This window comes from Elaeis guineensis, chromosome 8 (assembly GCF_000442705.2).
Source record: "Elaeis guineensis isolate ETL-2024a chromosome 8, EG11, whole genome shotgun sequence".
NCBI classification, from domain to species: domain Eukaryota; kingdom Viridiplantae; phylum Streptophyta; class Magnoliopsida; order Arecales; family Arecaceae; genus Elaeis; species Elaeis guineensis.
The window spans coordinates 12,467,279-12,480,803 of NC_026000.2; the positions used below are offsets into that span (position 1 = coordinate 12,467,279).

General features: G+C 37.2%; 1 long non-coding RNA gene across 4 annotated transcripts; it reads right to left on the bottom strand.

Annotated features, from left to right (window-relative positions):
* Positions 1 to 446: 446 nt before the first annotated feature.
* Positions 447 to 11,731, bottom strand: LOC105050128 (uncharacterized). Of its 4 annotated transcripts, XR_012134033.1 has the most exons (6): positions 11,394 to 11,731; positions 10,252 to 10,430; positions 9,268 to 9,380; positions 2,601 to 2,715; positions 2,021 to 2,110; positions 447 to 858 (listed from the first exon to the last, which is right to left on the bottom strand). It is a non-coding gene; the product is annotated as an uncharacterized lncRNA (long non-coding RNA). The 4 variants fall into 4 exon arrangements; XR_012134031.1 differs by lacking the exon at positions 447 to 858 and having other exon boundaries at positions 1,565 to 2,110; positions 10,252 to 10,366; XR_012134032.1 differs by lacking the exon at positions 447 to 858 and having other exon boundaries at positions 1,565 to 2,110; positions 10,252 to 10,427.
* Positions 11,732 to 13,525: the final 1,794 nt, after the last annotated feature.

Here is a 13,525-nt window from a genome sequence, read left to right on the forward strand (position 1 = left end):
TAGAGTTGCAGGAGGCTTCATCCTCAGGAATTAAAAGTTCGACTATAGTTGTTACACGATTTTCTTAGTCATTCTTGTGGGGCACTACTAGATTTGAGCAAGGTTTTTATTGCCAAGAATTGTCCAAAATGCGATCTTAAGTACGGGTCAACTCTGTTCACAGACCATGCATCGTGTATGCTGGTGGCCATAGCCATGGAGGAGGAGGAGGAGAATAGTTCTATCTTTAGCATGCAAATATATTCCTATGCGGACGATTCAAGCATCATATACGGTTAGATGGTTCTCTTGGCAACTACACAACAAAGGATGGAACAATTGCACTTTTAAACTAAATCCAATTCATTATACCAAAAAAAAAAAACTGAATCCAATTCATCAATTCGACAAAATAATCAGCAAGCAACTTCATCTTTTAATGTAAACTTATGCAGACGCAAGACAGGAACCAATGTTGCTGGTATTAATGATAACCCTTGGCCCATGTTGCTTATCTGCTTACCCTCAGTCTTGGCAAGTCAATCCAATCATAACGTGGCATGATTTCCCTTCTCAGATTAACTCCTGTAGTAAATCGCACAAGGTGGAATCAACTCAATGGTTCAGTCCGATTGCACATGCTTTTGGGTGTAGGTAAATTTCGTTCTTGCACTTAAAATTTAGGTTATTAGGCTTTTAGTCACATCAATCAAACGTGGCAAACCCCAATGAAACTTGCGCATTCTGGATACGTCCAAGTCCAGGCTTCGCAGGAACCTTCCCTTGGTGTCCAGCGACTCAAGACAATGATTCACGAGTCTCTGTCTGGCTATTAACACGTCACCATCATATGCCACCCAGCCTCTAGTTTTATTTTCCCTGCAATAAAGGATTCCGTTCTTAGTTCTCAAGAAAACCGGTTCGATTCGGATATGCACTAGTAGGATCGGTACGCGTGCAACTCTGAGCAACTATTTACGGTAATATTTCTCGGTAGGTGATTTGTATAGGATTTTCTTCCCAAGTCATCACGTGGGTAGATGTTAAGGTCGTGCGACCCAGAAATGAACAGAGATGAGAAAAAGAGGTGCTTATAATACTAACCATGCCCCCAACCCCCCGTGTTGTTCTGGAGAACAATAGACAAAAGAGTATGAAAGAAGTGAGAGCAAAGAGCATTCTCTGAAATTGAACTTATCTGAAGACTAAGAAGCGGCATTGTTATACCAGAATCTGATAGGCCATTCGGCCTTAATTCCTCAAGTCACTAAGTCTTAATCTGATAAGTTGTTAGAACTGAAGATTCGTCCACTAACCTACAATTATTAATCATGAATGCCAGTGGTGGATCATATCTACATTTCACTAGGAGGAGATTCTAAGAATCTCCCATATGGACGAATAGTTCAATGTCCCGAGATCAGTGCTGAGCCAAAATTCTATCTTGAGCCAACATGTGTGCAGGTTGTCGGACTATGTTCATCATCGTGATTATTTCGCCATGGTTCTTTGCCTCTTCCTTCGATCTCTGAGGTTGATCCATCGATGAATGCTCGATTGTAATCCGAGGAGATATCGAGTCGCATAGTGGATAATGTCCACAATAATTTTCATTTGCATGACACAATACATAGAGAGCATTTAGATTAAATCAGGCACTCGCCATTTGTTCATGCTCTACCATCATCGATCGTGGCAAACTAAAATTGTACTCAACATGTGAGGGTCCCATGCCACTACATATTGTAAGCCAAAATAGATAAGGCCGCATACATCTAACATTATCTAAATCCTACAATAGCCAGAGCCTCGTCCACATAGCTGCCCCTTTTTAACAAGTACCACAATCAGAAGCATAGAGCAATTCCTCAAAAAAAGAAGAAACAAGAAAAAAAAAAAAAAAAAAGAGCATAGCGGAAATATATCACGACATTTTTAACACTATCAAACAAAAAATGAACTTGTGCCTTAGCAGTGCAAGCTTACTCATGTCGACACCTAGACGGTCAGTATAACAAATAGGAAGAAAAAACATAGCTACCTTTATCTTCCGTGAGATGGCAATGTGATCCCTTGGCATACAAATGCAAGCGCAATGTAGATTACAACCATGGGGAGAACCAATGCAACCCTGCAAAAGATATAACTCCTATTAGATGGTGCCTCTCAGATCCTAGAGCCAGCAATCTAAGCAAGCACAGACACAAACCAAGAAGGGTAAAATTAGTTGGATAGGGCACTAAATTTGCTGAAAAGCATGAATAGCATGAGCCATATGGGATGAAAATATTCTTATCAGATAATCAGAAAAATCAATATAATAGTCTGCTCCTATAATATCAAGCAACTTTCCAATATTTATATTGAAAATTGCATTTCAATTATAGGAAATGAGGAAATCTAAATTGTATCAATCTCTTTGGTGCTTATTGCGAGGCATTCTCTATGTTCACTATTACATCACTAATGAGTAAAGATTCTAATAGTGTACAAGAGATAATTGTTAATCCCTAGTTTAAATTCACAGGAGCTAAAGTAAAAGAGATAAAAGTAGTTCAAATTGAACCAATACATGCACGAGTTTTGCATTCTGCCGACACAATGCTCTTGATGTGACAGACCTGCTCTTTGAAATGAAATGTATTTCCTTGCATATTTGCAGTTTTATCAACCAAGAGTTCCAATCAATCTCCTCTTTCTACGACGTTGTCAATGGTCTCAATCATGATGTTGCACCTATAAAAATGAACAGAAATTACCTGATAACAACAATAATAACAACAACTACAGTAAGATATGCCTCACAGCAATTAAGCTGATGCAATTCCATAAGAGGCTTTAGAATAAATGCTTATGGAAAATACTAGAAAAAAAGGTCAAAATCTTCTCTTTTGACAATGAAACCCATTATGTTTTGTGAAAGATCAAGTAATGCAAAGTACAAACATGAGCTGTAGAAACACGTAACAGCAAAAAATAAAACAAAAAGATTCAAGACTATGTTTCTATTAGGAAACAATAAATTATAGGTATGGTTGATGTCATTATTAATTAGACACAATTATTGCCATGATTAGGCTGAATTTTGAATTTAAAATTATATAGTTGTAGATCTGAAATATGGCCTAAAAGGCAGCCTGTAATTATGTAAATTTGCTATATGTAATGCAGTTTACAGCCCTTGAAAGAATACACGATTCTCATGCAAACAAATTACCTTTTGTATCATGTTTTTCATGGTATCAGAGCTTTGAAACACCCGTCACCTAGCTTCATCCAAAACCATGGCTGCCTCTTCTTCTTCCTCAAATAATACTCTTCCTATTACCAATATTGCCAACTTTGTTTCCATCAAACTTGATGGAAATAACTGCTTGTTGTGACGAGATCAACTTGAATCCATACTTATCAGCACAGATCTAATAGGTTACATGGATGGATCAATTCCAGCTCCTCCAAAGATGATTTCTTCTATTTTGACTCATGGCATTTCTTCTATTGTTCAAGATTTAGCAAATCCTGGTTATATTTCATAGAGGAAATATGATCCCTTTATCAAGTCTTGCATAAATGCCACACTTATAGAATCTATTTTTACACAAATACTTGGCATGAAGACTTCCAAGGAGGCATGGGATGCGTTGGAAGAGATTTTTCAACAATAATCTACTGCAAGAAAAGCCTATTTATGCAAGGAGCTTCAAGAAATTCAAAAAAGAAGTGACACCATCACAAACTATCTTCAGAGAATCAAGATTTTATCAGATTCTTTTGCTGCAGTCAAAGAGCGTATACCAGAATATGGGCCATACATCACCACCATTGAAAACTGACATCCGCCTCTTCGCTTCAACAAACTTCGGATTAGTCTTCTTACTCATGAACAACGATTATCTTGCGGCTATGGTAATATCACTTCTTTCTCAAACTTGAGTACTCAAATTGCTCTTTACAATAGCCAGCAAGCACATTTTACAAATCACTCAAATCAGCACAATAATAAGCAAGGGCAAAAACAACGCAATGAATCAAAATTCAATCATGGTTCCCATATGCAGAACCATACTCAGTTTTTGAATCAAAATAACAATGGAGCCACTTTCTTTGATTCTTTGCCTCATTCATCTCAAAATCGGTGCAATGTGAAATGCCAAATTTATCAAAAATAAGGTCATTATGCTGACAAATGTCGATTTCATTACTATAAGTCGTAATAGTGATCCCAAAAGTCTTCATTAAGCTTTTGCAGGTCTACAAGTAGCACCTCCATCAACTCAAGCACAAGCGAGCATTCTTTCAAATGTACAATGGATTTCAGATTCTGATGCAACTTCTCACATGACCTTCAACCCGACGATGCTCTTTCAATCACTCAATTATCAAGGGTCTGATCAAGTATACATTGGAGATGGTAAGACTCTTTCCATCTCCCATATTGGTTCTTCCTTTATTAGCACACCCATTGAAGATTTACAATTGAAAGATGAATTAGTGTGCCACATCTCACCCAACATTTACTATCTATCTCTAAGCTGACAAGGGATAATAACTGTTCTGTGAAATTTTTTCCTTGGTGTTTATCTATGAAGGATCTTTAAACCAAGGAGGCTTTGTTAATGGGGCCACTCAAGGGTGACTTATACTCACTACTGGCATCTTCAAAGTCTCTCATGAATGCTCAAATGGCTCTTGAAGGAACACAAGTTTCTTCTAAGTTATGACATCGAAGACTGGATCATCCTTATCTTCAAGTTTTCAATAACCTCAATAATAGTAAGAACCTTGAATTTTCAGATTTCTTGCAAGTCAATAAACTTTGTGAATCATGTTGCATGGCAAAAAGTCATAAATTGCCTTTTGCAAAGTTTTCATGTTTATTTTCTATGCCTCTAAATATCATCCATTGTGACATTTGGAGACCTTCTCCTACTAATTCTGTGAATGATTTTCGCTATTACATCATATTTATGGATGATTTTAGCAGATTCACTTGGATCTATCCTCCACGACATAAATCTGATGCCTTGCAATACTTCATTCACTTTGAAACTATGGTTGAAAACTTATTTTCTACTCATATCAAATACTTTCAAAGTGATGGTGCCTTAGAGCCAACTCATGATGTCTTTAAAGACTATCTTGAGAAATGTGGCATAGTTTCTTGGATTTCATGCCCTCATACTGCTGAACAAAATGGCATTGCTTAGTGCAAGCATCGACCATAATAAAGATGAGATTAGCTCTTCTATTTGAAGCATAGTTACCTAGGTCGTGGGTCGTTAAGGTATGCGGTACGGGGTCGGGTGTGCGACACGATACTTTTCATGGCGTGCAGTATGGGGGGTAGGCTTAATTGGAACGTTATTTCGGGTCGAAATTCGACGTCCCTTGAGAGTCGGGTCAATGACTCGATATATATATAAGCCTAAAAATATTTGTCAACAAAAAACTAAATTAAAAAGTCTCCAACCATAATATTAAATCTCCCAAACAATAGTCTTTAGAGTGGAAGACTAATATAAAGTTTGGAGTCTTTGGACTTTGAAATGTACGCAGCATTTAATTTTTTTCAAATCTTGTATTAATGATAGATAAAGATTAAAGATAACCAAGAGTCTTAGACTCTTAAGTCTTGACTCTTAACAGATTAGGAAATAAGAAAAAAAATGAAAAAAAAAAAAACTTAAAGAGTGGGAAATGAGGAGATGGGCCGGCTGGTCGGCGTACGGGTCTGTAGCAAACCGGACCGATGCCAACCGATAGGAAGAGAGGGAGAGGGAGAAGAAGAGTTGGACTGTCAAAGCTCTTTTCGAGCTCCTCGATGTGAGCAGAGGGAGGGAAGGAGAGAGAGGGGGACTTATCAGAGGACGTCGGAGGTCTCCAAACTGACGCCAATGCCGACGCAGCTTCTCCGACAGCTGGCGATCTTCAATCGTGGGCGGCCGACATCGGGCAAGCTGTGGACAGCCTCTGTCGGTCCGCCCTCTTTTCATGTGGAACAGGGGCGAACCCCTGTTCCATATTTTTTTTTGGATTTAAATGGACGAAGTCGGCAAAGGATTTGCCGACTTCAGGTTATATATTTTTTTTAAAAAGATTCGTTCAACAAAAAAATAAAAATGCACGAAGTCGGCAACCTTAAATTCAAAAAAAAAAAAATTCCAAAACAAGGGTGAATCCCTGTTTCGCAAACGAAGAAGGGGTTGGACTTCGGAAGCCCTCCTCTGGCTCGGCCTCCCTCAGGCCCATCGGCGTGGGCTTGATAGCAGCTGGAGATCTCATGGTAGAGGCGCCATTAGTTTGGAGGCATCCAACGGTCTGGTAAGAGCCTCTCACTCTCTCTCCTTTCCTTTCTTCGGGCATATCGACCTCGATAAGACGTCGGATGGTCTCCGACGGCCGCCGAAGGCCCTCTCTTCCTCTCCATCTCCTTCTCTCCCCCCTCTCTCTCTTTCTCTTCCTCTCTTTCTTCTCCCTCTCTCTTTCTCTCTGGTTCGTGGGTTTTACTGTTCCGGATCGTGAACACACCACGTTCTGGTTCAAGCAATCCGGAACGCGATTCCATAGGGGGGTTAACGATCTGGATAACTATGATTTGAAGCTAAAATGCCTAAGAAATATTGGCTTGAAGATTTTGTTACTACAGTATACTTAATCAATAGATTGCCAACTCCACTTCTTCAACAACGTAGTTCTCATGAGGCCCTTTTTGGCTTTTCTTCTGATTATAACTTTTTGTAAGTCTTTGGATGTCGATGCTTTCCTTGCCTGTGACCGTACAGATCTGATAAGCTTAGTGTAAAATTACTTCCATATGTTTTCATTGGATATAGTAATATGCATAAAGGATATCGTTGCTTGGATCTAGAAATTGATCGCATGTATATTTCTCGTCATGTAGTCTTCGATGAAGGAAATCTTTCTTTTCTAAATTTATCGAATTCTACTACTTCACCAACTGCTCAAACTTTAAAAGTCTTGCTTTCCATTCCTACCATACAACATGACAAATATACTTCATCTGCAGATACTACTTCAAATGATCATTCTGGTGCACCCACTGTCTCTCACTCTATAGGTGTTATGGTACCTACAGAATTAAATATTTCAAATATTGATCAAGATGCACATATACCTTCAAAACCATCTCCACGACATCCAATGATTACAAGATCTAAAGATGGAATCAGGAAACCAAAAGTTTTCTTCTCCACTAAACATCCAATTCCTCAAGTTTTTTTTGCCACTCTTACTTCTATTGAGCCTACTTCCTACAAGAAGGCTTGTAAGGATCCAAAATGGATTGCTGCAATGGAAAATGAGTATCAAGCTCTTCTTAATAATAACCCTTGGAGTTTGGTGCTACGTAAACCATCTATGAATATAGTCAGTTGCAAATGGGTTTATCGCATCAAACAACATAGTGATGGCCCTATATAAAGATATAAAGCTCGTCTAGTTGCAAAAGACTTCAATCAACAATCAGGAATCAACTCTCATGACACCTTCAGTCCGATTGTCAAGCCTGCTACTGTTCACATGTTCTTACAGGAGCCATTTTAAAAATTGGCCCATTCGACAACTTGACATAAAAAATGCCTTTCTTTATAGCACATTAGATGAAGAGGTATTTATGTAGCAACCTCCAGGCTTTGTATAAGAAAAACTCATCCCTCTTTTGTATGTCGTCTACAAAAGGCTATCTATGAGCTTCGTCAAGCTCCAAGAGCTTGGTTTCAACGCTTTAGCTCATTTCTTCTTAAGATGGGCTTTGTTAGTAATCGTGCTGATACTTCTATGTTTGTTCTACACTCCTCTTATGGCATGCTTGTCTGGCTTTTATATGTTGACGATATTATTTTTACAGGAGATAATAAGTCTCTTAATTTTAGACTTTTTTGTGCCTTGGAAAAGAATTTGCTATAACAGATTTGGCTGACTTGCATTTTTTTTCTTGGGATTGAGGCTAAGCATGATGCACATGGACTTCTTTTCACTCGAAACAAGTATAGCCTTGATATTTTAAAATGAAGTGGCATGCTTGGTTGTAAACCATGTAACACTCCAGCTACTTCAGGCTCTAAATTGCCGGCAAATAGTGGTACTCTTTCAAATCCTACTGAATATCGTCAGTTGGTGGGCACATTGCAATACTTAACTTTGACACATCTAGATTTATGTTATTCAGTAAATCAAGTTTGCCAATTCATGCATGCACCCACTACTGATCATCTTTTTGCTATCAAATACATTTTGCAATACCTTAAGGATTCTCTAGGTGCTGGTCTATATCTTCGTCCAGGATCCTCATCAACGATGATAGCTTTTTCTAATGCTGATTGAGTTGGTTGCTCAAACACACGTCGATCAACCACTGAATTTTGTATTTTTCTTGGGCCAAATCTTTTATCATAGGCATCTAAGAAGCAAGCAACAGTTTCTCGCTCAAGAATAGAGGCCGAATACAAAAGCTTTAGCCATTGCCGTTTCTAAAATCTTATGGATATCATAATTGCTACATGACCTTCGTGTCACTATCAACCTTCCTATGATTATTTTTTGTGATAATATGAGTTCAACGCACATAGCTAAAAGTCCTATTATGCATGCTTGGACAAAGCATATTGAAGTGGACTATCACTTTGTACATGACCTTGCTACAAATGGTTCGCTTTAATTTGGTTCAGTTCATTAACCCAAATCATCAACTTGCTGATATCTTCACCAAAGGCTTACCATTATCGAGCTTTCTGTGTCATCGTTCCAAACTCTTGATAGTTCCTACCAATAGTTTGCAGGAGGATATTAGGAAACAATAAATCATAGGCACGATTGCCATTATTGATTAGGCACAATTACTGCCATGATTAGGTTGAATTTTGAATTTGAAATTACATCGTTGTAGATCTGAAATATGACCTAAAAGGCAGTCTGTAATTATGTAAATTTGCCTTTTATATCATCTTTTTCATTTTCCAAGGGAAAAATTAATTCAGCAAATCTGAGTCGCAACAGGAAATTGTTGATTCAAAACCCAAGATGAGAAAAGTCATTGAAACATGCATCCTAACAAACAGGAATAACCTAGATTACTTTCTAGATAATTCTGGTATATTTATAGAATATCATAGTATTCTCAAGAGTTGCAAATAGTTCACAAAAGCAAGATTTTGTTAATTGATATAAAATAAGAGAACCGGAGAGATTTTCAATAGGTTGGAGGTATTTTCCTCTTTTTTGTGCATGGAGAGTTTTATTACTAGGCCGGAACATAGATAAACCACTCACTTTCTGATGGATATTACTATTGTCTCTTGCCTTCTTGATTTTGTGGATCTGCACTTGCTTCAGCCATAAAACATGTAGAAACACCAGATCCTATTCTAATTGTTGCATTGCATCTGCAGACATAATCTTGAAATGTAAGTATGTCACTTCCATGTTTATTGAATGTTTTTGACTACACTTATAATAGAAAGGATATGTCAGCAGTGTATTTAAAAGTGAAAAAAGAAGTACTGGTTCTAAATGAAACAAACGAGAAACTAAGGACCCTCAAGATATGAAGTGCTAATTGATAAGCAGTTGCAAGTCCTACGGATCTCAGAAATACAACATACAGATACAGAATAATCACATATCTACAAATGAAGGAAAAGTCTTAAATCTGTATCTGCCCAAGAAGCAAATACCATGTTTTAGGAAAAATTTTCCTGCCACCATGTTGATTGGAATGTTTTGTTTGGTTATATAGCACATGTGGATCTTAGAAGTATCAAGTAAAAGAAGGAAAAACATAAAAAACCTGTATCCTTGAAAGAAAATCATGTGGAGTGAGTAAACACTTCCGATCAGTTGTTCAGAACAAGAGCCTTAATGAGGAAACAGCAACAGGAAAATGGGAATGCTTTGTTTGGTAATACAGCCCAATTGGAAAAAAGATGCATAACATGGGAGGCAGATTTTAACTTATAGAGGAAAAATAAGTCCTATATGACAGAATGCTAGAGGAGAACACAGTGGCATGTACTTTATAAATGAAGCAATGGTTTCCAATTCTTCTATATTAGTTTGCAGTACTTTAATTCAGTTTAATTCCTTGGTACTTGGCATTTATACCAGAAATACACAAGCTGCTTGGTCTCAGTCATGCCAATATATAGGACAAATTTGATAATTCATATTCATGTCTAACAGTATTTGATTTCACTTACATATGCATGAGTATGCAAGAGCCTAGCTATCAAACTGCTAAGAACATGTAGACCACACCTGGCTCGTTTTGTCTTTGACGAGTTTAGTCTATCAGCATTAGGGTCAGTTGAATAGTAATCCATCTGTTGGCTTAAGACACTCGAGAATTCATTACTCACGGCATAAGCAAGAGCTGTATGACAAGCCATGTCTTTACAAATCTTCCATGAATATCCTCAGGAAAGGCAAATGAACTTCTTCATAAAATATTCAATAAAAGATGTCATAACATCAACTCAGATATAAACAAGTGTAAAATATAATTTCATTGCATACGAGTAGCTATTATAATTAAAGACTGCAAGAATTATTCATTCCTATTTAAACATAATATAGCACCATTAAAAGAAGAATTTCCAAATATGAGTACATATCTAACTTTCATTCCTCATACAGGCTGCATAAAAACTGTATATATTCAATTTAGTACTTATTCTTAAGAGGTGAAAATAAATGCCATCAAATCTGAGGAAGCAAGAAAAATATTAGACTAATATCAGAAAATTTGAGATATCCTACAGTGGCATCAACTAGTTAGAAATAAACGCTAAAAGAGGCTACTAGGACAAGTTTTCTCTTAGATTAAAGAAATAAGACCAATACCCAGTGAGCTTGGAATTCCAGTAAAATCCAGAAACATTCCCAGATCAAGTATCTCTTCTGGGACTGGCATTCATACAATCTCAGACATCGGGAAGCAATTCAAGTAACCAAGACCACATAGATGAATTCAATCCAAGGTCACCACCATACCACATTTAAAATTTCTTGATTCTGTCGGAATGTCATATCAGATTGCCAAGTACCATGTCAAAAAAGTAAGACACAAGGCAAAATCAGAGCATGCCGAAATTCCAAAATCAGAAATACACTTGAACATTTTCACAACTTTTATCTGATCTTCTTTACACTCACGCAATTCAAACTCGAACAGATAAAAAGTCAATTTTGATGATAAACACTGGATTAAAATACAAAATGTTGTATTTATCCAATTCAAGAGAACATGACAGACCAGCTCATGCATAATTTCTGATGGCTTGCAACCAGAAAAGGAAAAAAAAACATAGAAATAGATAAGGTAACTCCTACGCCTCAATCCAATCCACGCCTATTTTGAAATAGATAAATATCAAAGCAATGGGGAAAAGGGAGATAACTCATCGCCGGCAGCGTCGTCGGCCGTGCAGAGGACGGCGATCCCATCGATGCGCTGCATGTGGACAACATTCCGATCCTAGAAGTAGGAGGCGTGGACGCCGTCGGCGCCGGCCATCTTGTCCAGTAGTCGCCGCGGCGCCGGACTCCGCCCGCACCACCGATCCCCGAGCCACCAGAGAGTAGAAGATCATCATCCCTCAACGATCCTCCTCTCGATCTCCCTCTTGGTTTTTCTTCGAAGAAGGAAGCCAGGAGGAGGAGGAGGAGGGGGGGAGGAGGAGGTAGGACGGGAGGGAATCGGGGGTTTTATGGGGAAGACGAGGCTCGGAGGGAGGGAAACGGGTATGCCCTTCGGGGTTTTTTCTGATGTTCTGTCGGATTATATTTACGTGCTGAAATTAACCAATTACGATGAGAGAACCGGAGTCATTGGGAGCGGGATAGTTTCAGCTTGATTTGTGGCTATCGGTTAATAAAGTTGAGTAGAAGGTAGCGGTATAACGCATCAAAGCATTTACGGGGGAAACGAAATGATTAGCCGCACCATTTTTTTTTGGGTAACAATGATTAGCTGCACGTTGATATTGGTACGTAGAAAGAGAACCACAGAAGTAACCAAATGATGATGCTTCGCTATGCGATGGCTGAAGTAAAGTATGCGGTGACAGTTGATCGGAGAATAAGCTACTTATATTAGTTTAAGCCTCGATTATGATGTTCTTAGTGAGATCACTTTGATAGGGTTTAGATATCTAAATTTTATTTTTAAAATAAAAATATAAATATTTAAAAAATAATTATTTTTTTTATTATCTAAAATTTTTGTTTGATTGAAAATATGATATTTTAATTTTTATTCCAGTATAATTAATGCAGTATTATTTCTATGTCTAGATGGTACTCATTAAAGATTTAAAATAAGTAATTTCATGGTCTAGCATGGAATTGTTAAATCAAGATTGTGTATAATTAATAAGGATTGATTGGAATTGCTAAACCAGGATGGTCTACCATCATTTTTTTATTTGTTTGAGAGAATAAAATGGAATAAACCCTTATTCCACCTAATAATTTGGATATCCAAACACTACCTTGGTGCTTTAGGATGCCAAAAGAATGGACCGTGGGAGGAGTTCCATTGGGATTCGCCTCGGCAAAACTCCAGCATTGGAACACCCACATGGATCTCAAAGTGCTCCAAATCCATCATTTATTGTCCATATAGATCTCAGAATTATCAGTAGATGATTTAATAATGGATTTGTGCTAAGAAGGTGAATTATTATTTTGCAGTAAGATACAATCCCAATCCTTCCATCAGTGAGATAGGGGAGAAGATACAGCAACTACCACTCTTAGATGTGAGAGCACCTATCTGCCATTCGCTAGTGCACAAAGATTTTTGCTTGAGATGTGCGTTAATATCGCCTTTATCTTGATAAATACTTATATATTTTATGATTAAGTGCAAGTGCTTAAGCAATGCATGAGGCTCTAATAGGATGTCATACATTTTTCATCATATACATCACCCGTGGCAGAGTTTGATAATGGTTCAGCTTGCTTTGATTCACCTTGTAAATGAAGAAATAAAACGTTATATTAGCCAAAAAAATGACTTGATATTCAACAAGTCAGAAATAAAAAATTATTGAGTATATTACAAAATCCTTCTAAGATTAGAGATAAATTATACTTGAATCTAATAATTTGAAAAATCTATCTTACCCTCCTAAAATTATTTTTATCCAATATTTTAATAAAATATTAATTAAACCGTTAACTTTAATTAGAAATCAAATATTACATCATGTCAGAATAATTTTAAAAATGATTAAAATAATCTTAAGTGATATAACAACCATCTAAGAACAAAACAAAACCTGTATCCTCCTCCCTATTCAGGAGTAATTTTAATTTTTCAAACCGGCTTACTAACACCATTAATTTAATGGATGTAAGTGCAAATTTTATAAACTATCGGATGTAGGTGCATGTAATAAACATATATCTCAAGGATCCTTGTAATTTACTCAAGATTATTTAGTCAAAACATCATAGTTATTGATGCTTCTTTTTTTTACATGTTAATTTCCTGTATGCCCATCACTAGTAGACAATTAAGAAAGCT